The sequence below is a fragment of the Pleurodeles waltl genome, chromosome 6, assembly GCF_031143425.1.
Source record: "Pleurodeles waltl isolate 20211129_DDA chromosome 6, aPleWal1.hap1.20221129, whole genome shotgun sequence".
In the NCBI taxonomy this organism is placed as follows: domain Eukaryota; kingdom Metazoa; phylum Chordata; class Amphibia; order Caudata; family Salamandridae; genus Pleurodeles; species Pleurodeles waltl.
Window position 1 is genome coordinate 176,904,138 of NC_090445.1, and position 24,572 is coordinate 176,928,709.

A 24,572-nucleotide genomic window follows, 5' to 3' on the forward strand; every position below is an offset into this window, starting at 1 on the left:
AGGGTTCAAATAATTTAAAACCTCAACACACATAAAACACATGAGTAACAGATGCAGGACAAAAGTAAAAAAAAGGTAATGAAGACTGTCTGTCGGGGAAGACCTCTGAGACCATGTCGCCAATCTTTTTTTTTATAAAAAAAAAAAAGCACTGAAACTCCATTCATGTCCTCAGTCGAATATCCACACCATCCAAAACCTAAACATGCTGAAGTAAAGAACTGCCCCAGAAATTTAAAAAACAAATGCAGCACCTGCAGTACATTTATCAGAGAAGACTCCCAAAACACCTTTCTTTTAAATCAAAGTTTATCAAATGCTTGCAGCTCATTCCAAGTCCAAACCCATTCAAAACCTGAAAATATACTAAAATATTAAAAAGTACTCCATGAAAACTGAAGAATTGAAGGTAGGGTGGTGTTTTTGTTGGGTGAGACCCCAGACACTTTTACCTTTAAAATTTAAGTAACTTTCTCCCATACAGTTCCTTATTCCAAGTCCAAACCATCCAAATATCCGTCCTCACCCAAACAAAAGTTGACAAAAATAGTCTTGGTAAATTGAAACATAAAGGCAGAAGGGTACTTTTGTTGAGGGAGACTTGACACCCCCTTCTACCTTGACAAGCACTCCATCCATAATGTTCCCAGACAGGCCCCAAGGGCCTTCTTATGAGTTTGGCGGTTTTTAGATCACAACTTCACTTTCCTCCAGCCTTTCAGTGCATGGAAAGGCTGGTGCATCGTTTCTCCAGGTGCAATGTGTCGATCTCCCAGCCGCAATGCAGGTTATCATTGATTTTAGCAGTGAGGCCGGCGGTGCGTCGTTTATCAGCCGCATTGCAGAGGGTGCGTCGAATGTTTCCCCGCATGGATTTCTGTTCTTTTTCACCAGCTTCACCTTTCAAGGGCCCAGAGACAGGTTAGAGCACCACTTTGCAGGGCAGGAGTGTCAGCAGAAAGTCCAGAGAGTCCAGGTGCTGGCAGAGAGAAGTCTTTGATGTCCCTGAGACTTCAACAACAGGAGGCAAGCTCAGTTCAAGCCCTTGGAGATTCTTTACCAGTGGGAATTCACATAAAAGTCTGTCATCTTTCAGGCCAACCCAGCAAAGCACAGTCACAGGCAAAGAGGCAGTACTCCTCCTCCAGCTCTCCAGCTATTCTCCTTGGCAGAGGTTCCTCTTGGTTCCAGAAGTAATCTGATTTTCAGGTGCTTTTGGTTCCAATACTTATACCCCTTTCTGCTTTTGAAGTAGGCCTACTTCAAAGGAAAGTCTCGGTTGTTTAAAAGATCCTGCCTTGCCCTGGCCAGGCCCCAGACAAACACCAGGGGGTTGGAGACTACATTGTGTGAGGGCAGGCACAGCCCATTCAGGTGTAAGTGACCCCTCCACCTCTACCCTCCCCTGCAGCCCAGATGGCTCATCAGGATATGCGGGCTACACCTCAGGTGCCTTTGTGTCACTGTCAAGAGGAGATTCACAAACAGCCCAACTATCAAACTGACCCAGACAGGCAATCCACAAACAGGCAGAATGGTTTAAGCAAGAGAATGCCTACTTTCTAAAAATGGCATTTTCAAACTAACAATCTAAAAACCAACTTCACTAAAAGATGTATTTTTTAAATTGTGAGTTCAGAGACCCTAAAACTCCACATTTCTATCTGATCCCAAAGGGAATCTACACTTTAAAGTAATTCAAAGGCAGCCCCCATGTTGACCTATGAGAGAGATAGGCCTTGCAACAGTGAAAATGTAATTTAGCAGTATTTCACTGACCAGGTAAAACACATCAGTGCATGTCCCACCTTTAACATTCACTGCACACTGTCTATGAAGCTATCTAGGACCTACCTTAGGGGTGCCTTACATGTATAAAAAGGGAAAGTTTACGCCTGGCAAGTAGGTAAACTTGCCAGGTCAAATTGGCAGTTTATAAATTGCAAACACAGACACTGCTGTGGCAGGTCTGAGCTATGTTTACAGGGCTACTAATGTGGGTGGCACAAGCAGTGCTGCAGGCCCACTAGTGGCATTTGATTTACAGGACCTAGGCACCTCTAGTGCACTTTACTTGTGACATACTAGTAAATTAAATATGCCAATCATGGAAAGCCAATTAGACATGTCATTTACACAGGGAACACATACACTTTAGCACTAGTCAGCAGCGGTAAAGTGTCCAGAGCAAACAAAACAGCAAAAACAGAGTCCAGCCCACACAAAGAAAAATGGGAAGCAGAGGCAAAAAGTTAGGGAGACCACACCAAGGATGCCATGTCTAACATCAACTATCATCTCCGTCACAAGATTAGTTTTGGGTGCCAGTTTTCCCCCCATACAGAACATGTATTAGCTATTTGCCCCATTCCTACTCTATCCTGTTTAAATGACCAGTCATCCCATTCCGTGTATGCCTAGTTGTTCACTACACTGATTTGCACTGCATCATAGTACCTCTGCAGGTTTGGCAGTGCAATACCCCCTTCGTATTTCAACCTCTGAAGGACTTTCATGGCTATTTGATGTTTTCTTCCTGGCAGGATCAGTGTTTGTGTCAGTGTGTCCACCTTTGTAAAAAAGACCTCCAGTACTTTATAGGGACTGTTCTGAAGTATATATAGGTACTCAGGAGTACAAATATTTTAATCATTACTACTTTCCCTAACAAGGAGATCAGCAGTGATTGGCAATGTTTCAAATCTTGCTCCAAGCATTTAGGTAGGGGTTCCAGGTTTGCCCCATATTATGAGTCTGGACACTTAGGGCCAGATGTGGCACGCTGTTTGCATGGCGCAAACTGCGAAAAACGCAGTTTGCGTCATGCAAACGGCCTCGCGCGATGCACATTCCCAAATTGTGAGTCGGTACCGACTCGCAATTTGGGAATGCGACTCGCAAATAGGAAGGGGTTTTCCCTTCCTATTTGCGACTCGCATCGCAATTCAGAGTTGGTTTGTGACCACGAATGCGGTCGCAAACCAACTCGCAGTTACCACCACTGGTGCTAACACATTCGCAAAAGGGAAGGGGTCCCCCGGGGCAAAATGAAAAAAAAATGCTTTATTTATAAAGCAGTCACAGACATGGAGGTCTGCTGACTACAGCAGGCCACCATCCCTGTGAGCGCAGGGACTCGCTATGGGGTCGCAAAATGCGACCCACCTCATGAATATTGATGAGGTGGGTCTTTGAGACCCCATAGCGGGTCCCTGCACTCACAGGGATGGTGGCCTGCTGTAGTCAGGTCGCAATTCATGGATTTCCTACATCTGGCCCTTAATTACCCAGAAGTCAAGATATTTTAAACTGTGACTCCTCTACCCTCAGCGGCAGCATGTGTGTCACTCCCCAGCTACACAACACAATAGTGATTTCTCCCAGTTTATGGTGAAACCCGAGTATTCCCCAAATATACAGAAGATGTCTCGCAATCTGTCCTTGGATTGCACCATGTTAGCAAAATGTCATCAACATACAATGAAATGCGTTTGTCTGCATCCCAGCTTCCGAGCCATCCTCACACGGGTGCATCCACCAAAACCTTTGTAGCAAGGGCAAACAACATGTAAATATGATATTTCAAATGTTTATTCACCATTTGCTTGAATGCAGATGCACATAAATAATTTAATCAGAGCATTTCCAAAGCTAATTTCAGATGGTTATGCCGTGTGTTTTGCTTTGAGCCAATCATTTCTTGACAATTACATAACATTACTTAATGTGTTCGTTGGGTCACCTTTCAGTTTTTTGCTGACTTTGAAGAAGGACCCTTGTTAGCCTAATTTCTGTTCAGGCCCAATTTTAAACTGATTTGTGACTGTGAAGTATTGTTATGCCGCTTGAATCGAATGCAATATACATTGGCTTCTATACTGCCTAGTCTTTTGCCTTTTATCCCCACATAATACTTCTGTTCTATATGTGACTGGAGGCGTAATTTTGCCATAGACATATATTAGAAGTGGTTCAAATGACAGGCCTTGTATTTTACAATTTATGGTTTTAAAGTCAAATGTTAGAGAGTTAGCCTTTGCTTGCAGAGATAAAATATAATTTTTGTAATTTCCTTTTTATCAAAGATCCCCCTAAGTTAAGTGCATGTCTCTAATGATTCTAATGTATTCACTTTGCGAAATCAGGTGCCTCCTTTCCCCTTATGAGACCCAAAGGTGATCACCTTTGTTTTATTCATATTTATCTCAATACAGTTGTTTTCTCTAAATACATTAAGTGCTAAAAGTAACTTCTACAAACTTATCGGAGTTTTAAAAAGCAGCAAGAATATATCATCAGCATACTGAAGACTTAGATAAGTATTTTCTTTAGTAATTGCATCATTCATATTTCCTACATATATATGGTGGTCGCCAGTAGGTAGTTAAAGTAAGGACCTAGTTTCCCTAGGCTTTGATAATTACTTTGGGGCTGTTTGATGAATCTTCCTGAAATATTTAAACCTAGTTTGCCACTCATTTCAGCTGGTGATTTGAGGAGATTAGTTAAGCGGGTGGCTGAGAAAAAGGTGGGGATCCCAAACTGCAATTTCCCCTTGCAATTTCTCGTAGGGATTTCAAAAATATGATTATAGCCCAACCCCCTGGATGGAATTACACCACATTTGGCAGAAAGCTAGATTTGGTCCAGAAAGATCTCTTTTTGTACTTTGGTGTAAATCTGTTCAGTAGTTTTGGAGTAATTGTAGAAAAAAAGATTTATGTATATCCAGCAACGCAGATCCACTGCAGATCCACCTCTGTGGATCCGTGGATCCACGCACCAACACGTGCTATAAATGGAGTAGCCGCAAGCTGACAGGAAAATTTCGGCCACCATTTTGTCTTTTGGTGCTCAGTCCAGAAGGGGGGGGAATAAAGATGAAATAGGATCTAAGGGATCTTGATAAAGGTATTCAGACCCCATGGGACTGATGGAGGGGTCTTTGAGGGACCCGTCTGGGGCAAGAAATTGGCCAAAAATGTTTTTGGAGTGCATGAGGATCCAGCTCCGAATTAAAAGATTTATACGTACTCACAGACCTTCTCGCATACTCATACACCCATTCACACACTCACAGACCCACAAAACCACTACAACACCCAGCCACAGACCCACACAGTCACTCACACACCCACTCACACATCAGGCACAGACTAAGAAAACACTACCACACTCGCTCACAGAACCAAAAAGCCACTGACACACCCATTCACACACTGAAAAATTCACACACCCATTTGTTCACTCCCACCGTCACTCCCAGGCCCACAAAACCTCTACCACACCCACTTACAGACCAGCACAGTCAGTCACATACCCATTCAAACACCCACTCACATTCTGACACACCGACTCACACAGTCATTCACACACTGACACCCACTCACACACCCACAAAACCACTAATACACCTCCTCACTGATCCATGCAACCACTCACACATGCACTAACAGACCCACACAGGCACTCACACATCCACTCACACAGCCACATACACACCCATACAGCCTCTTACACACCCACTCACAGACCCATACAACCACTTACATACCCAATCACAAACCCACACAGCAAAATCACTGAACCCTGCTCACACACCCATGCAGCCACTCACACACCCAGTCACACACTCATTAACACACAGACCCACAAAACCCCTAGCCCAGCTCACCGCCCCACTCCGCCATTCCCCACCCCCACCACTGGACACCATGGACGGCAATGCTTCAGCCCACAATCTCCACCAAATGGATCGCCAATTGCAAAAACACTCTAGCCCCCCTAAAGCAACCCACCGGCAATCAACATCACAGGAAGCCCAGCTGGTTCTCTGCTGACCTCCAAGAATCAAAGCACATCTGCAGATGACCTTAGAGAAAATGGAGAAGCAGCAAGAGCACGACAGACCACAACCCCTGTAAAGACTTATGCACCAGACTATATGATGTTGGCATGCGTGGCAAAGCCTTGGAATGGATCTGCTCCTTCCTCACCAGCCGAACCCAGAGAGTCAGGCTCCCACCTTTCACCTCGAAACTGATGGAAAACAGCTGCAAAGTCCCCCAGGGCTCCTCTCTGAGCCCCACCATCTTCAATGTCTACATGACCCCACTCGTCGAGATCGTCAGACACCACAGGCTCAACATCATCTCAGACGCTAATGATAAATAGCTAATTCTTTCCTTCACTGACGAATCATCAACAGCCAAAAGCAACTTTCACAACAGAATGAAGGCAGTCACTGACTGGATGAAAGACAGCTGCCTCAAGCTCAACTCAGAGAAGCCAGAGGTCCTCATCCTGAGCCCCACCCCTGCCACCTGGGATGACTCCTGTTGGCCCACTGCCTTTGCAACTGCCCCATCTCCCACCGACCATGCACTCCACATCGTCATAATTCTCAACGCATCACTTTCAAACTCCTGACACATGCTTACGAGGCCCTACACAAAATCGGACCTACCTACCTCAATCACTGCCGCTACTTCTACACACTCCCCAGGTAACTCTGCTCTGCTCAACTAATCAGCCCCACCACCCCTTGGTGGACGGAAGATCCTTCCACTGCTGGAGGAAGATTCTTCTCCTACCAGACCTTGAACACGCTGCTGCTTCACATAAGGAAGTCCCCCTCACTGACTCAATTCAGGAATTACCTCAAGACCTGGCTCTTCAACTGATCAGCATCGCCCCAATAGTGCCTTGAGACCCCCCGGTTGATAAGCTGCATCATACAGGTATGTGATTGATTGATTAATTGACTACCGCACCCCCTCAGGGACCCATACAGCCGCTCACAGACCCACACAGGCAGTCACACACTCACTCACACAGCCATGTAGACACTCATACAGCCACTTACCCTATAAACTCACAGACCCACACAGCGACGTACACACCCACTCACAAACCCATACAGCAAAATCACTGACAAACCCACTCACACACCCATACAGCCACTAACACACCACTCAGAACCCCAGTCAGCCACTTACATATCCACTTATATACCAACCCACCGCACAAACACTCACACACCTAATCAGAGACCAAGACAACCACTGACACACCCACTCACAAACCCATGCTGCTACTTACACAGCCAGTCACAGATCCATATTGCCAATCACACACCTACTCACACTCCTATATAGCCACTTACACACAACTTATAGATGCAGAAAAACACTTGCACACTCATACAGGCATTATAGAGCTACTCACACATGCACACACAGGCAGTGATATAGTTGTATAAATCGCAATAGGATATGTGTGTATTTTTGTAATGAATGTACGCTTTTGGTTGTTAACAGATCAGCGGATTCATCATGGATCATCCCACAATAAAACTGTTAGACCCCTTATTTGGTAGGGGATCTGCAGCAGATCCAAGTGAGAAATTAGAAAAAAGGATTTGACAGTAAAAAGAACCAGTATTTAGGAAAAGAGTTGTTTCTGAAAAGAACCTTTGTGTGTATGGGTGTAGATGATAATTACACATAGAAAAGGATGCAGTCTTTTACGTTGTTGAGGAACACCCTGCTGCCTGCATCTGTGAAATGGACCCCGTCTTTTTGATATATTGCATCCATATCAAAGCACAAGTTACTATTAGCTCATGTTGTGGTCTTGGAGAAATGCAGAAACAGGTTTATTGACATGTTTCTTGGATTTGTCTATCTGTGGACAAACTTTAGTTGACCACTGCCATTTATGTGTTTGGCAAATGTTGGAGAACACCAAGGCAGTGTGTGGGAAAAGTGACATTAATTTACCAAATGTATCCTTCTTTAGTATTTCTAGTCCTACCCCAGTACTTGTGCCTAGGTCATTGCCACCACATTACAAACACATGAGGTCTGCATTTTGGCAACTCTTTCAACCAAAACATTAATTGATGCAACTTTTACCCTCTCTGGCCAAACTAATTAATGTCTGCATTAAGTGAACCTAGGTCCATGTTAATGTCACTCTAGCGCTCTCTCTGGCCCAAAACACAAAACTATGACCCAAAATCCAGACTCTGATTATTTTGGAGGCAAGAAGGACTAGCACACAGGAAGTGGTTGTGGCAGAACAATGTAGTTTTGAACATGTAAGGCAGTTTCAATGGAGGACAGCAAGTAAAATATAAAATAACGTATTTGACTGGATGGTGGAGATGTGCTGGGAAATAAAACTAGGAAGTGACTTAAAGCAAAAAAGTAACTAAATTTGTGATAGGCTTTGGAAAAATAAAAAAAAAAGCTTACGTTGTCTAGGATATGCATGGAATTGCAAACAGTCAACTACACCTGCTAGAGTTAATGTGAAGCTTGTATGCTGTTGAAAGTCTTGTGAACGTTTGACCTACTGGTAGGCAGAGACTACTGCAAACCTGGTTACTATGAAAACAGAACTAAAAGCATATAGGGGAAGGAAACAAAAAATACTACAGTGTGAAACTAAAAAGCAGAATGGTGGACAAAAAATGCTCAGAAGGGAGCATATGTCTTGTAAATGACAATAGTTTACAAAATAAAATATAGGTGAAAAGCACTGACAGTAGATTGTTAAACGCTTTTAAGGGCTGGCTTGGAGATCCATGGAACCACTGCGGACTACATGGGGGGCCGCGCTGAGCCTCGTAGTGGATCTGCAGATCCATAAAAACAAATTGGTCTTCCTTACAAGAAACATGGAAAGCATTACAAATAGTGATCACTTAGAAGTAGTATGACACAAATAAAAGATGAAAGGAAGATTGTGATGTGCTAAGTACAGCAGTACAAGTGAGAGAACATTCGAAAAGGTAGCCATTACTGGTACCTTTCTACTGAGATTGGAGGAGGATTACCATATTTCCGAATTAAGATGTGAAGTGGAAAACAGATGTTAACAGATATTAAAATAACACTCAGGCAACAGCAAAGAAAATGTACAGGTATGTTAATCAGAATGTACTACAAAAAGTATATTTTAAATAATGTGCAGCTTCTAGACACTACAGCTAAAGTCAAAATAGAAGGGATGTTAGAGAGGAACATTAAGCAAAAATATAGTGAGCAGCAAAGAGGAGATATGGATTGCTGAAAATAGTTATTTTATTAAGCCAGTATGAATGAAGGTGTTTGGAATTAAATGTGGCTGCTTGCTCATAGTATGTGATTGAATAGTTAAATGTTATTTATATATACTTACAGTCAGGCAGGCATTTACACACCCAGTTACACTCCTACAGAAGCATTTATGTACCCAACAGTCATATACACAGACAGTCACACACACACACATAAAACCATTTGCACACACATTTATCATCTATACATTCACTTACATAATCATTCACACACCCATGCAGGCATGCCCACTCACACACCTATACAGCCATTCACGTATCCAGAACTCAGTCAGTTACACACATGCTTACACACCCATACACCCAGTTATACACCCAGTCACTCACCCATACAGCCACTCATGTACCTATTTACAGAACCATACAGCCACTCACACACCCAGTCAGACAGTGAAGGAGGCACTTACACATCCACTCGCACACCCACACAACACATATGTATCCACTACTAACAGAGACAATTGCACACACAGTTACACACCCAAACACCCACTAATACAGCCAGTTACTTACATATCCATTTAGATGCATAGCCATTTAGACCCCCATACAGTCACTAACACACCCAGTCACACATCTACACAGCTACCTACATATCCAGTGACAAACACAGAGAGGCAATGATACACTCACTCACATATCCACTCAACTAATCACCAACCAAGTCACCCACCCATACAGCCACTTAAATACCCATCTATACAGCCATACCCAGACACTTAAACAGCCTGTTACACACTGACGTAACCATTTACGTAGATTCTCACTTGCTTATAGTTTGTAATCTAATAGTATGTAATGTAAAGTTCAATGAATTCTATATTTGCTTTTCCGATATCCACTAGTGTTTAAAGAGGAATGGAAGATGGAACAGTGAGGTAAAAAATAATAATGATTAAGGGCCTCATTATGACATTGGTGGTAAATCCCTATTACCGCCATGCTGACAGCTGCCAAATTACCACTGCAGTGGCGGATCTCCGTTCACCATATTATGACACACACACACACACCAATCTGACAGAATACAGCCACATACACAAATCCGCCAGACCAAAGGTCAGTGCAAAAGTGGCAGTCCCAAAACCCATACTGTTATGCCAACAAAACAACGGCCACCACAGTATGACCCACGAATCAACACGGCAGACATTCAACGCCGGTAAACCATTGGCGGTATATACCTCCATGCTCAGAATGGACACCCACATATAAAACAACACTACATTGGCCAATACTAAAAACACACACCTGACATCCATACACACCCCACACTACTATAAAACACCCACCCACAGTACCCACAACCCCCTACAAACAACAATTGTCGCCAGGAGACTGATAAGAAGAGCACAGAGACAACTAGACACACACACCACTTACACCCATACACCCCTCACACACTCCACATCACGCACCCCACCACATTACCCAACCCACCCTCACCAACACACATCACACAACACCCATGGCACCACAAAGACACCCCTGTTTCACACAGGAGGAGTTAAGGGTCATGGTGGAGGAAATTGTCAGGGTAGAGCCACAGCCGTTTGGAGCACAGGTACAGCAGGTATCCATTGCAAGAAGATGGAGCTATGGTGGAGAATCATGGACAGGGTCAACGCCATGGGACAGCACCCAAGAACAAGGGACAACATCAGAAAGAGGTGGAACGACCTACAGGGGAAGGTACGTTCCATAGCAGCAAGACACCAGCTCACCATGCAGAGGACTGGCAGTGGACCCCCACCACCGCCCTAACAGCTCACAGTATGGGAGGGGCAGGTACTGGAAAAACTGCATCCTGAGGGACTTCCTGGAGTTACCGGAAGACTGGACACTGGTAAGTCAGTGGTTACTAATCATCACCCTCCATACCTGCATGCCATCACACCTCCTCACCCTCACTCCCATCACTCCACTCCATCCCACACACTGCACCTACAGATATGACTAACCACAATGCCAAGCCCTGCATGCAATAACAATGCATGGACACCCCTCCCAGCCCTGCATGGACACCCATCACTAAAGCATGCACAGCATAGGAAAACTAACAATTCCACAATACATCACCATACACAAGCAAAATCTGGCAGGGTAACAACAACCATAGAGGGGAAGTACAAATGTAATACACATGAAACATAATATATCATTTACATCCCCATAGGTACCCCAGCCAATGTCAGTGGAGAGGAGGTGCCACCACTATCCAGTCCCCCAACAGAAGAGGCCCCCAGTGATGACAGTAACTCTGGACTTCAGGATCTGGAGGACCTACCTGGCCCATCAGGGACCACTGGACAGTCGGTCACCCAAGCCCACTCAGGAACCAACACCACAGCACTCACCCAGTGTACCCACACCTCTGTCCCCAAGACACGTCAATCAGCAGTACATGGACCCCAGGCCACACCTCGCCCACAAGACAATCAGGGACCTGGTGTCAGTGGTATTGGGCACACCGTTCAGGGGACAGAGGCACAGGCCAACAGGGACACTGAGAGGACTGCTGTGTGCCAGGGGGAGTACAGGAGCAGGGAACCGACTCTTCAGGAGGCACTCTCCAAGATCCTGGGAGCCTACCAACATTCCCAGGACACGATTGGCCAGATCCTTGACAATGTGTAGGAGAACAGGGGGCTGCAATTAAGACAGTATCAGGGGATCAGGGAGGACTTGCAGGCCATCAACACCACCCTGATCTCCATAGCAGGGGTGCTGGCAGACATGGCCAACATCATGAGGGAGGCAACAGCACACCAGCGGGTCCATCTACTAGCCAGTCAACTGAACAGCCATCCACTTCCGCTGCTGCTAGTGGCCATGAGGCCCCCCACAGGACCCACAGGCCACCAGCACCCCTCCCTATGGTGTGACCCACCCCGTAAACGTTCCCTGCGACACAGACAGAAGCCAGAGACACTTGCAAAGACCACCACCAGACTCTCCTGATTGTCCCCCTTGTGTGCCACTCAGTCACCTTGTCCACCTTGAACTGTCATTGCTCCCCTTCTTATGTCCCCCTTGGACACTGCGCCTGTGCTACAAACAGACTGGAACAATACCCTGGACTTTCCTTCATCATCACCCCATTCCATTGCACTTTCCCCTAAATATCTTAATACTACAATAAACACCCTTGGACAAACTCAGACTACTAGTATTTTATGTATTGCAAATTTGTATTCATTGAAACAGCTACATCCATTGCAAATGAACTGTACATAGTGAGAACATAGAATGAATGACCTTTTGCTGGCTGTTGTGATCACATCAGGACATTGTTGTCATATCACTAACATCTGTAAAATGACAATCCATAGGTGACAGTAAGTAGAGGAAACAAGTCGGTAATGCCAGCATGCCAATGCCACACAGAGTACAACAATAGTTATAGAAATGTAAAGTTTCACTGTCTCACCTGTGTGTCATTGGAAGTACTGATGGATCACCAATGTTCTGTTGTCCACATACTCATCCTGTGCCTCCTCATCCTCACTGTCCTCAGGGTCAACTGCTGCCACAGAAGCATCTCCAGTCTCCTCCTCCTGCAGAAAAGGTACATGGCGTCTGAGGGCCAGGTTGTGCAACATGCAGCATGCCACTATTATCTGGCAGACCTTCTTGGTGAGTAGCACAGGCCTTCAGGAGGCCGAAGGTTCTCTCAGTCATCCTTCTAGTTCACCCAAGTGCCTCATTATATTGTTCTTCTGCCCTTGTCCTGGCATTCCTCACATGGGTCAGCAGACACGATAGGTTTGGGCAGCCAGAGTCACCTGCAAATATTGAGGGACAACATTTAGCCACACAGTATCCTATTTGGCCAACAGCATAGGCATACACCAACATACATTGGGTGGGGAACAAAGCTCACCTATAAGCTACACCCTGTGCCTCTGTAGTTGGACCATCACATTTGGGATGCTGCTATTCCTCAGGACAAAGGCATCGTGCACCGACCTAGGATACTTAGGGGGTTATTCTAACTTTGGAGGAGTGTTAATCCGTCCCAAAAGTGACGGTAAAGTGACGGATATACCACCAGCCGTATTACGAGTTCCATAGGATATAATGGACTCGTAATACGGCTGGTGGTAAATCCGTCACTTTTCCGTCACTTTTGGGACGGATTAACACCTCCTCCAAAGTTAGAATAACCCCCTTAGTGTTGATGTGGGAGATGTACTGGTCCACTAGGCACACCATCTGCACATTCATGGAGTGGAAACTCTTATGATTCCTGTACAGCTGTTCATTCTGGGGGGGGAGGACAAACACAATATGTGTTCAGTCAATTGCCCCAATTATATTGGGGATATGTCCCATTACATAAAATCCGGCCTTCACAGTGGCCAAATCTTCCACCTGGGGGAAAGCAATGGAGCTGCACATGTGTTTTAACAGGGCGGACAAGGCTCTTGCCAGCACTATTTAGAACATTGGCTGTGACATTCCTGCTGCCAAGCCCACTGTCACTTGGAAAGAACCAGTTGCCAGCAAATGGAGTACTGATAGAACTTGCACAAGAGGGGGGATCCCAGTGGGATGATGGATAGCTGATATCAGGTCAGGCTCCAACTGGGCACACAGCTCTGTGATTGTGGCCCTGTCCATTCTATAAGGTGAGTATTATGTGCCTGTACTGCTGTGTAGCTAAGTCCACCAGGGGTCTGTACACGGGGGTATGTCTCTATCTCCTATTCATCCGCAGTTTTAGGTATCAAAGGGACACAAGAGTGAGTAGGCTGTCACAATTTGAACAACTATACCACAACAGCAGTCCACATAGTGCAATCATGTTTTGGGACAGTGGAACATAAAAGTATGTGCTTTTTATCCTGTGACGCAGCAATTATCGATAGGCCTACCCCCCCTGAAATGGCGACCACCTGTCCTGTGTGGAGAGACAGGTGAAAGTGAGGTAATTCCGCCAACAATAAGCGCCATTGCGGGAGGCAGTCGTGAACCACTGTGCAATTCTTCATTGGATAATATTGGGACGTATGGGGTACAGTGGCCAATGGAGATGTACGCAGGCGGTGATGGTATACACCGCTGTGGATGTGACCGCTATTTTATTTCTCAATCATCACTTGTTTCCTGACCTTGCACACTGCATGTGCTGCTGTGACCTGTGTCTGAAATCTACCATGGCACGGAAGACCGCAGAGGCCCAGCTGGGGATGGCCTCCCAACGAGGAAGGGGTGACCATTGGACCCTGACGCCCCTGATGGCCCGTAAATTGGCGGTGGCATACCCTGAGCCGGATGGATGCTTGAGGGCATCACAGCAGCCATAAGGGGAAGGGGTTGAGTATAGTGGGTATAATTACAACTTATGGCTGGTGGGGTGGTATCTGGGTGGTGGTTGTGTGTTAGTGGGTGCCCCTAAGGCCAGGCCAGACATAGCAGCGTAGGTCCTCTGAAGGGTAATGGTTGCATGGCAAATACAGGTAACCTAGCTTGTTAGTATTCACTTCTAGGCAGGGCTGTGTGGGTCCCAGGTGTACTGCAGTTGGCGGTGTGTGCTCCTCCTCATGCCCTGGTGACTAGCCATTTCCCTGGGGTTACAATGCATAGTGCGTAGGCCTGTTCCCTGTGTGTGAGGCTGCTGTGTACGCCAACGGTAGTGTTTGTGCAGTCATTGACCCAGTATATCCTTTGTCTCTCTCTCCCCTTTCTTGTTTGTCATCCTGTCCTTATGTGCATTAACATCATCTGGTGGAGGAGCAGAGGCACTGGCGACAGAGGGAGCTGCATCCCACAGGACCCTGGAGGCAGAGTCCACTGATGCAGAGGGAACCAGTGGGACGGAGGGCGAGGAGAGCACCAGGGCAGAGACTGGAGGGGACACTTCAGACACAGATACCTCCTCGATTTGATGCTCCCTGATAGTGGTGGACACTTCTGTGACCACCCCAGCTACAGGTACAGCCGCCACCCCCGTACCAGCACTGCCCTCCCAGCAGCACCTCATTGAGTTGCCCGTGCCCGCTCACCCAGGAGGGTGGGCATCTCCTTTGCCCCAGGCACCTCAGGCCCTGCCCCAGTGAGCCCTGCTGTCCTGAGTGATGAGGCTATTGACCTCTGGATATCCATCTCTGTAGAGCAGTCAACCATTATGAATGCCATCCAGGGACTGAAATCCCAGATGTAGCAATGCAGTGCATTCCTGGAGGGCATTCATGGTGGATTGCCAGCCCAACAGAGATCGATTCAGGCTCTGGCCTTCTCTCTGATGGCAGCCATTGTCCCTGTTTCAACTGTCCCCCTCCAACTCCCACTTCCCAGTCCCATTCTCCTCAACCCCAACCCATCCCAAGCACACAAACAGACGAGCATGCACACAAGGCAACACCAAAGAGTGGCACAGGCAAACACAAGCACCACACTTCATCCCACAGGCACTCACACAAACATCATACCCTTGCAGACATGACAACATTCACATCCTCCACTGTCTCCCCCTCCTTCTCCTCCTTCACCTCCCTCCCAGTTATGTCCACACTCACACCTGCATGCACTACATCAACATCCACCACCAGCATCACCACAACAAGCAGAACACACACCTCACTGGCAGACACCTCCACAACATCCATGCACATGCTCCCTGTGTCCTCTCACACCGTGTCTGTCCCCACCCTCCTAAAGGACACAAATGCAAGCACTCAGACACCCAACAGCCATCCACCTCACATCAGCATACAGCCCATGCACCTGCACCCAAATCTAGCAGACATACACCTCCAACAACCACGCCCTCATTCTCCACTCCCATTACTCCTCCCTCCTCCCGCCTCAATGTCCCTAAAAAGCTTTTCCTTTCCCAACTTGAAATCTTCCCTCCTCCTGCCCCTCGTCCTGCACGTATGGACACAGCCCAGCACCTCAGCCAAACAGTCCACGGGGACAGTGGTAGCACCACCTACTCATGGTGGTAAGGATACATGACCTACGACACTGAAGGGGAAGGAGTGAGCACCACCAGGGATGAAAGGGAAGAGTCCTGCACCAGCTGTGAGGAAGGGGAAGGAGCCTACATCGGCTGTGAAGAAGGGGAAGGAGCCTGCACCAGCTGTGAGGAAGGGGAATGAGCCTACTCCAGCTGTGAAGAAGGGGAAGGAGCCTACACCAGCAGTGAGGACGGGGAAGGAGCCTGCACCACCAGGCAGAGAGGAGAAGAGTCCATGCACCCCTGCCAGGAAGGGTAAGGGATCCCCAACCCATGAACAGGAGAAGAGGCACTCTACGCCAGCAGAAGCTGTCAGGGTAACGTTGCTACCACCACCAACTGTCACGGAGCCCCCACCACCAGCTGTGGATGTGAACCATCAGTGAGTGCAGGGGCTACCTGGGAGCCTCCCCCAACCACCACCACAATGCAGCCATCACTGAGTACAGGGGCTTCCCAAGAGCCTCCCCCAACCACCACCAGCATGCAGCCATCACTGCTGGCAGAAGTCATGTAGTCCACCCTCCAGGGGCTACTGTGCGGCCAGCCCCCTCCAGAACCAGTGAGCAAGTCACCTACTTGAGAGACTGTGGTCTTGCACTCCCAGGACAAAGCAATGGGCATGTTGCCCCCTCCAGAACAGTGGACAAGTCACCCACTCCAGAGACTGTGGCCTTGCACTCCTCAGGACAAAGCAATGGGCATGTTGCCCCCTCCAGAACCAGTGGGCAAGTCACCCACTCCAGAACCAGTGGGCAAGTCACCCACTGCAGAGACTGTGGCCTTGCACTGCCCAGGACAAAGCAATGGGCATGTTGCCCCCTCCAGAACCAGTGGGCAAGTCACCCACTCTAGAGACTGTGGCCTTGTACTCCCCAGGACAAAGCAATGGGCATGTTGACCCCTCCCTCTGAGGTGCCTGCCTATTTGCAAACTGATGCCCCTCCAGTGTTCTATCCAGATGTGCTCAGGATTCAAGTTGGGCCTTAGACTGTGCCCTGGGGCCATGTGGCCCTTTGAACTTTGGACTGGCCAGTGTACCTTTTTGTACATGTGTACATATCTGTTTCATTGCAAAATCGAATTATTAATTTTGATGTTGATCTGATTACAATCACTTTAGTCAATTCCTGTTGTCCTTGCATTATTCTGCTGATTTCCGGGACAAATTGTTTTTCGTGTGCATCTGGTTGTGTGTATGGTGTGTGTGTGTCAGGTGTGTGTTGTGCATGTGTGTCACTCTTTTTTTCCTCCCACCCTCCCTTGTATGCTAGGCAGCTGTACTCACCATCATCGTCTTTGTCGGCGTTGGTGTTCCAGGTGGAGCATAACGTAGATGATCATCTGGAAAACTTGCAGTTCAGGTTCCATGGAGGTCTGGTTCTTCCCTGTGTCTCCAATGGTGAGTCCTTTCACTTCTGAGCTCTGTTTCTGCCAGGGTTTTGTTGGCGTTGGCACCGTCCCGAAAATGTGGCGGTTTCCTGTGTCAAAATATGGTGGGCGGTACTTTGTCTTCCACCTGGCTGTTGGCGGCTACCGCCGTGGTGGCTGTTGTTTCCGCCCTGGTGGTTGGTGTGGTACATTGGCTGTCTATGGTGAATATCACCGCCATGGTCATAATTTGGTGGTACTTACCGCCAGCCTGTTGGCGGTATTACCGCCACTTTCTCACCCACTGCCAGGGTCGTAATGAGGGCCTATGTTTGTTAACAGCATCCATAAACTGGGCAACAGGTGAAATTTTTTGTGCAATTGGTATATGGTGTTTACTGCAAAAGTGACCATGTATTTAAGTTTTGGTAAAACAGCGGGGATAGCAACTATCTGGTCAAGATTTAAGGGTCCCACAGATGGTCCAGCTGCTAATGATCATGCACCATCCTCTCTCTCTCTTATTATCTTGAGATATGTCTTTCTATGTATGGTTTTCAGGTGTTTCCATATAGAGGATTTGCCATTTGAATATTCCCCACACCTCCTCACAGTTTTGCTGCATATATTGCATTGGACACATTTTAGGAAGAACTTTATTTTCTTCCAAAGGGATAGAGAAATAGTTTCAATCATCTGAGAAAATCTTTGGAGGTGGTAAGTCTACTTCTTCTTCAGCCTGCTCTTACCCTTTTCTTCCATCTTCAACAGAACACATCTTAATTTTGAAACTGTCTTCTTTTGAAGTCTGTCTCCAGAGAAATGTAAAACCCAAATAAATGATTTAGGATGTGGTTTGCAATGTGGATCGGTGGAGACTTAGGGGCATATTTACATGCGCTACTTCCACTAGAGCGTCACTTTTAGCGATGCTCTGGAGGCTCTGTGCACTGCATCACATTTACAAGGTGGCACTAAGCCACTTTTTGTGGCTTAACACTGCTTTATAAATATGGGACCCTCTGAGGGAGGTTTCTACGGAAGAGGGGTGTGCAATGGGTGTTGCTGTGGGCATTGCACCGCAACATCTATTGCTTTTGACGCTGCCCCCGATTTACAAGGAATCATAAATCTGAGGCAACGTCAAAAACTAATGCTACCCCAGGGGTGGCGTTTGCATGGCACAACAAGAATAAATACTTTTTGATTTTCCTTGTTTTTGCTTTTTCTATGTGTGCTGCACTTTGCAGCACACATAGAAAGAGCAAAAGGCCATTAATGATTGTTTATGTGCAGGAAGGTGTCCTGCACATAAATAAATAATTATTCAATAATGATGATTTGCTTCTTCTACGTGTGCTGCATTCTGCAGCATACAAAGAAGTGACAAACTGCCATTGTAGATTGTTTACATAAAGGAAGGGACACCTTTCTTCACATAAACAATCATTCCTTTCAATGCAGACACTCTGTCACTATGGGGCAAGGATGCCTGCGTTGGCGCTGCCAGCTAAGTTTACCACCAGTGCTGGAGGAAACAGAGGGGTGCAACATATTTTTGTAAATACTGTGCATCCCTGAATTTTGGAACAGGGCCACGCTGCACCAGTTCCATGTAAGTATTCCCTTTAGTGTATCCAATGAGAAGTTGAGGTTTGGGTGTGCTCCTGGAATTGTGGCAGATTTATAGTAGCATTGTGGCGGATCCATGGTTTCAGAAAATGAATACTAAAAAGAGAAAGACTTGCTGAAAAGTGTTTATAGAAACTTTACATACGTTCCCCTACATTGATTTGTTAATTGTTGACTTTTAAAATGTGTAATAAGATTAAGGGGGTCATTATGACCCCGGCGGTCGGCGTAAATATGGAGGAAAGTACTGCCAACAGTCTGGAGGTACTGGGGGGCGTGGCCAAGCAGCCAAGATGGCGCAAGCTTAATCTCTCGGCTCCGGAGGGGCCGACATCAAATTTGCTGACACAGACCCTCCCCGGGACCGTCGGCATGCGAAATTGGCGTCTGGGGCTGAGGAGACCCGGCGGAGTGTGAAGGAGCCCAATTCCGGAGCGCTGAGTGAGCTGCCGAGGCCGGATCTCTCAGGCCTGGCGGCCAGCGCTGGGACCGGGGACTGGCATGGTGACGCGCGCCCGCCTGCAGCCCTGGTGATCACCCGGAGGAGGCGTCGGGAGGAGGACCGGCCCCGACCCAGGTGAGGACGCACGGCGGAGGGCTCGGTGAGGTGCCCCCACATACTGGAGGAGCCGCGGTGTGCGCGGCCTGCCGGAGGGATCGGCAACAATTTATTGCTGCAGGCCTGCCCCCAGGACTGTCGACGTTTTGGATCTGCGGAGTCCCAGCGGAGGTGCGAAGGAACCCTCCCCTGGGGCGTTGGGTGCGCCGCCGAGGCCGGATTTCTTGGGGCCTGGCGGCCGACACTGGAACCGGGAACTGGCGTGGTGACGCGCGCCTGTCTGCTGCCCCGGGGGTCGCCCGGAGGAGGCATCGAGGAGAGTGCCGGGCCCGACCCTATTGAGGATACGCAGCGGAGGGTGGGGCGAGGCGCCCCCGCATACTAGAGGAACCGGGGGGTGCGCTGCCTGTCTACTGCAGGGGTGGAGCTAGGATCCCAAGTGGGGAGCAGTACTGGAGATCCATGAGAGTGGGGCAGTGCCGCGGAGGAATAATATAAGCGCCCAAGGCCAACTGGGCGACCTCACATTGGCTGCATTCTGTGGGGCCCCAGTGCGAGCCCCATCCCCTCTAATATAAGGAGAGTGAAGCGGTGGGGCGGGGAACACTACATTGGCACGACCCGGGCAAGCGGAACAGTACCGGCGTGAAAGAGGCAATGAGGGGGACTCATAACCGCTGATGCCGCACCGGGAGTCACGCTGGGCCAATTGGGGAACGCTGGAGGAAGGTGGCGGCAGAGACCATGATCCGGTACTGAAGGTGACAACGAGAAGGGCCGCAGAACACCTAAAAGAGAGCCCAGTGAACAGAAGGGTGCACACTAAGGAGGTCAAGTTATACCTGAGTTTGTAAGCTGATTTGGGACTCACAAGGCCATGGTAGACACGGAACAGAGTCTATTTATAACAGAGGCCCCTAACTGAAGAGGCGCTAAAGTAGCAGACTGCTAATTTTCTTACCAATACCGGTGTAAAGTACTGCAATTCCGATGTCATCCAAAAACCAGCACAAATATAAAGCCTTGGATCGTACGAAACCCGCTGACTGCAAAGGGGAAGACCCACAGGACCTCTCACAGTCTAGAGTGCAGGATACCTTAGACAAAATACTAGGTGCAATTGAGGACACCAAAGCTATGCTACAGCACGACATCAATCAAGTCGCTGTAGAGGTAGGACTCCTGAGGGCAGACCACCAAAAATTTATGGATTGAGTCAAAGAGGCAGAGACTACACTGGTAGACCTCACGCGCCAAACAAAAAGACCTAACAGCCACGGTAGCAAAACTAAACGACAGAGTGAAGTGGCTGGAACAGAGAGCGGAGGACGCGGAAGGGAGAAATCGAAGGAACAATGTGCGGGCTGCAGGTTTGCCACAGGGAGCAAAGGGGTCGAACATGGTGGCATTTCTGGAGAATTGGTTGCGCACAGTGGTGGCGCCAGATAGTTTGACCCCGTTCTTCACACTCGATCGAGCGCACCGAGTACCCTCGAGGCCCCTTGCTCCGGGCAGACCACCCTGAGCTGTGGTTGCCAGAGTACTGCATTACAGAGACAGGGACGCCCTGCTCCAGAGAGCCAGAGAAGCAGGCCCCTTCACAGTTGCGAACGGGGAGGTGACGTTGTTCCCAGACTTTACATTTGAGGTCCAGATCAGGCGAGCCTCATATATGGCGGTTAAGAAGGCCTTCAGAGCGGAGGGGATCCAGTATTCGCTCCTCTTCCCAGCTCGTTTGAGAGTGATACTGGAGGGCAAATCATTGTTTTTCCAGACCCCCGAGGAGGCATGGGAATGGCTTGAAGCCGGTGGAGGTCAATCGGCCCAGCGTGTGAGAGACAACTTAGGAGAGAACGGAAACCACAGAGGCCTGGGAAGACGGAGGAACAGGGGCAGCACCCGTGTGATCCCAACGCAGACACAGAAAGAACTTGGAAGGAGGGCAGCCCTGGAAGCGGCGGCATCCATGAGCAGAGAGGCGTCTCCCCAGGGGGGCTCCGGGATGGAGTCGGACGACACAGCCGTGTCTTCCATGGGCTGTTCGGAATCTTCAACGAGGGCCCCAAAGGTGACCCCGCAGACCTCGGAGGAGCTTGGATAACAAAGATCATATCCTGATCCTGGGGTGAGGTGAATTGTACTAATATGAGGCCCCTCTGGATATGGCCCCCCCACTTGAATTCTCGTACACTCAGTTAGACTGGCGAGAATCTTAGACACATTGATGAACATGTTGCACTGTTGCACAATTTTCTGGGCAACCTACTGTTTGCGAGGCACCCTGGGGAGAGGGAGTTGGGTTTTACAGTTACAAATTTTGATGGCGCATTGGGTAAGGTGGAGAGATGATTTCAGGTTTACGCTCGGAATCAAGGGAGGACCGTACTCAGAGCAGGGATGGGCAGACTGTAACACTAATAAGACATCTCCATGGCAGAATACAACATACTAACATGGAACATACGGGGTATGGGATCTCCAGCCAAAAGACATAGAATATTGTCCTTTTTTAAAAGGAGGGGTGTACAAGTGGCAATGCTACAAGAGACCCACTTAACCACAGGAGAAGCAGAGAAGCTTATACGCAGGTGGAGGGGCAAGTGTTCGCCACTGGTTACTCAGCGTATGCAAGGGGCGCTCTGATTTGGGTCCGGGCTGGGGTTCCATTCTAAATAATATCCAAGGATATAGACCGGGAAGGAAGGTTTGTGATAGTGGAGGCGAGGCTTAACGGAATTCCAATTGTCCTAGGCAGTGTTTACGCCCCCAACCAGGACCAGGTCCCCTTCATGACGCAATTATCGAGCCACCTCACGCGTCAGCAAATCGGGGGGATGCTCATCGGTGGAGACTTCAACGGAGTATTAGATGAAGACCTGGACTGTTCTTCTCCACCGATAACAGGGGCAGCGACACACAGAGTAGCGAAAAAACTAAGATAATGGATGAATGCGTGGGGCCTTCTGGATGTATGGCGTGAACAACACCCTACCGAAAAAGATTACTCATTCTACTAGGGGCTGCACAGAGTGCACACTAGAATAGAGAGAGTGGTGTGTACAGCAGACCTTGTACAGGGAATGACCCACTCAGAATATCTTGCTTGCACATTATCCGACCATAATCCCCTACTTGTTACTTGGAGAGCGACAGTGGATAGACCCCCCGTCCCGATGTGGAGACTGACCCCTGCTTCCTTAGAGGATCAAGCATACAGAGAATCCCTCCGCCTGTACTTAGCTGACCATATTTAAATTAATAAGGGATCTGATTCTTCCAGATCCTTGGAATGAGAGGCCCTCAAGGTAGCAACAAGAGGTTTTTGCATCGGTCAGACAGGCGGAGTGAGGCGTACCCTAGAACGAGAACTGAACACTCTGGAGACAATAATACATGAAGGGGAGCGTAGAAAGGGGAATGGGGATACAGATCGGGAAGAGTATGCCCAGGCACGGAAATCCTACACCCAGGTGGAAGAACAGCTCGCTGTCATAACCAACAGAAATATTTTGCCTCACTTCAAGCTGAGGAAGGTCGGTCAGGTAGGATGTCGGCATGGCTAGTGAGACCAGGAGGGGATAGTGAACCCATCACGAGTGTACATGACAGAGGGGGGGAACGGCTATGTAGACCGTGATCCATAAACAATGCTTTCAAAGATTAATACACTTACCTCTATAGAGCCCCAGGCAAGCTTAGGACAGACGAACTAGATAACTTCCTACACCCACTCCCTCTTACCACACTAACGCTAGAGGACCGAGACAGTCTAGGTGCCCTGCTGATGGTGGATGAGGTGCAGGACGCCATAGCACAGTTGGCCTCCGGGAAGACTCCAGGGACGGACAGACTCCCAATGGACTTTTACAAAAGATATTCCGCATTGTTAGCCCCTCACTTGGTGGAGGTGTACACGGAAGCACTACATCGTGGCATATTACCAGATTCACTCAGGGAGGCATTGGTAATCCCTTTACCCAAGTCGAAGTCCAGGGAAGCCTCGGTCACTGATTTTCCACCCTTATCGATGCTGAACAATGATTTTAAAATCCTTAGTAAGACCCTACCCAATAGACTGCTGCGTCACATTACTGGGTTAGTGCATGCAGATCAGAATGGCTTTGTCCCGAACCGCAGCACATCCCTGAATTTGAGGCGCCTCTTGGCTATTCTACACATGCCTGAGGAGGAGAGACCCACGGCGGGAGTGCTGCTCGCAGTGGACTTTGAGAAAGCTTTTGATTCAATTAGGTGGGACTACCTACGAACAGTGATGCGGCGGATGGGCATGGGAGAAGGCTGAATAAAATGGGTGGACCTACTGTACTCGACCCCGTTAGCGAGGGTGAGGACGGGCAGAACAATATCGGACACTTGGATAACTTATCCAATACACCGGGGAACACGTCAAGGGTGCTTGTTATCGCCCCCACTGTTTGCCCTGGCCACCGAGCCGCTGGCGGCCGTGATGCGGAGCGAGGGTGTGGGTAAGGGAATAGAATGGGGTCAATCAGAGCATATCATATCTCTATAAGCTGATGACATTCTCATCTACTTTAGGGACGGGGAGTCAGGCCTACCTTGGGCCCTGCTGCCTCTGGACCATTTTGGAACACTGTCAGGATTATGCCTTGATAGAAGCAAGACATTTGTTTTCTCCATGACACAGAACTGTGAGCGGCCCTCCTCCTGTCCGGAGGACGTGGTATAGGCTCCACACACCTTTCAGTATCAGGTATACAGGTATACCACAAAGTCGGGGACTTGCGGGATGGGAACATTGGTAAGGCACTCGGTCGGGATCTGGCGCTCGTTAAAACTGTCCATAATGGCTAGAATATCTTTATCTAAATAATAAATAATAATAATAAATTATCTAAAAGCACAGCGCTCCCGACCCTCTGTAGACCAACGTCAGCGGG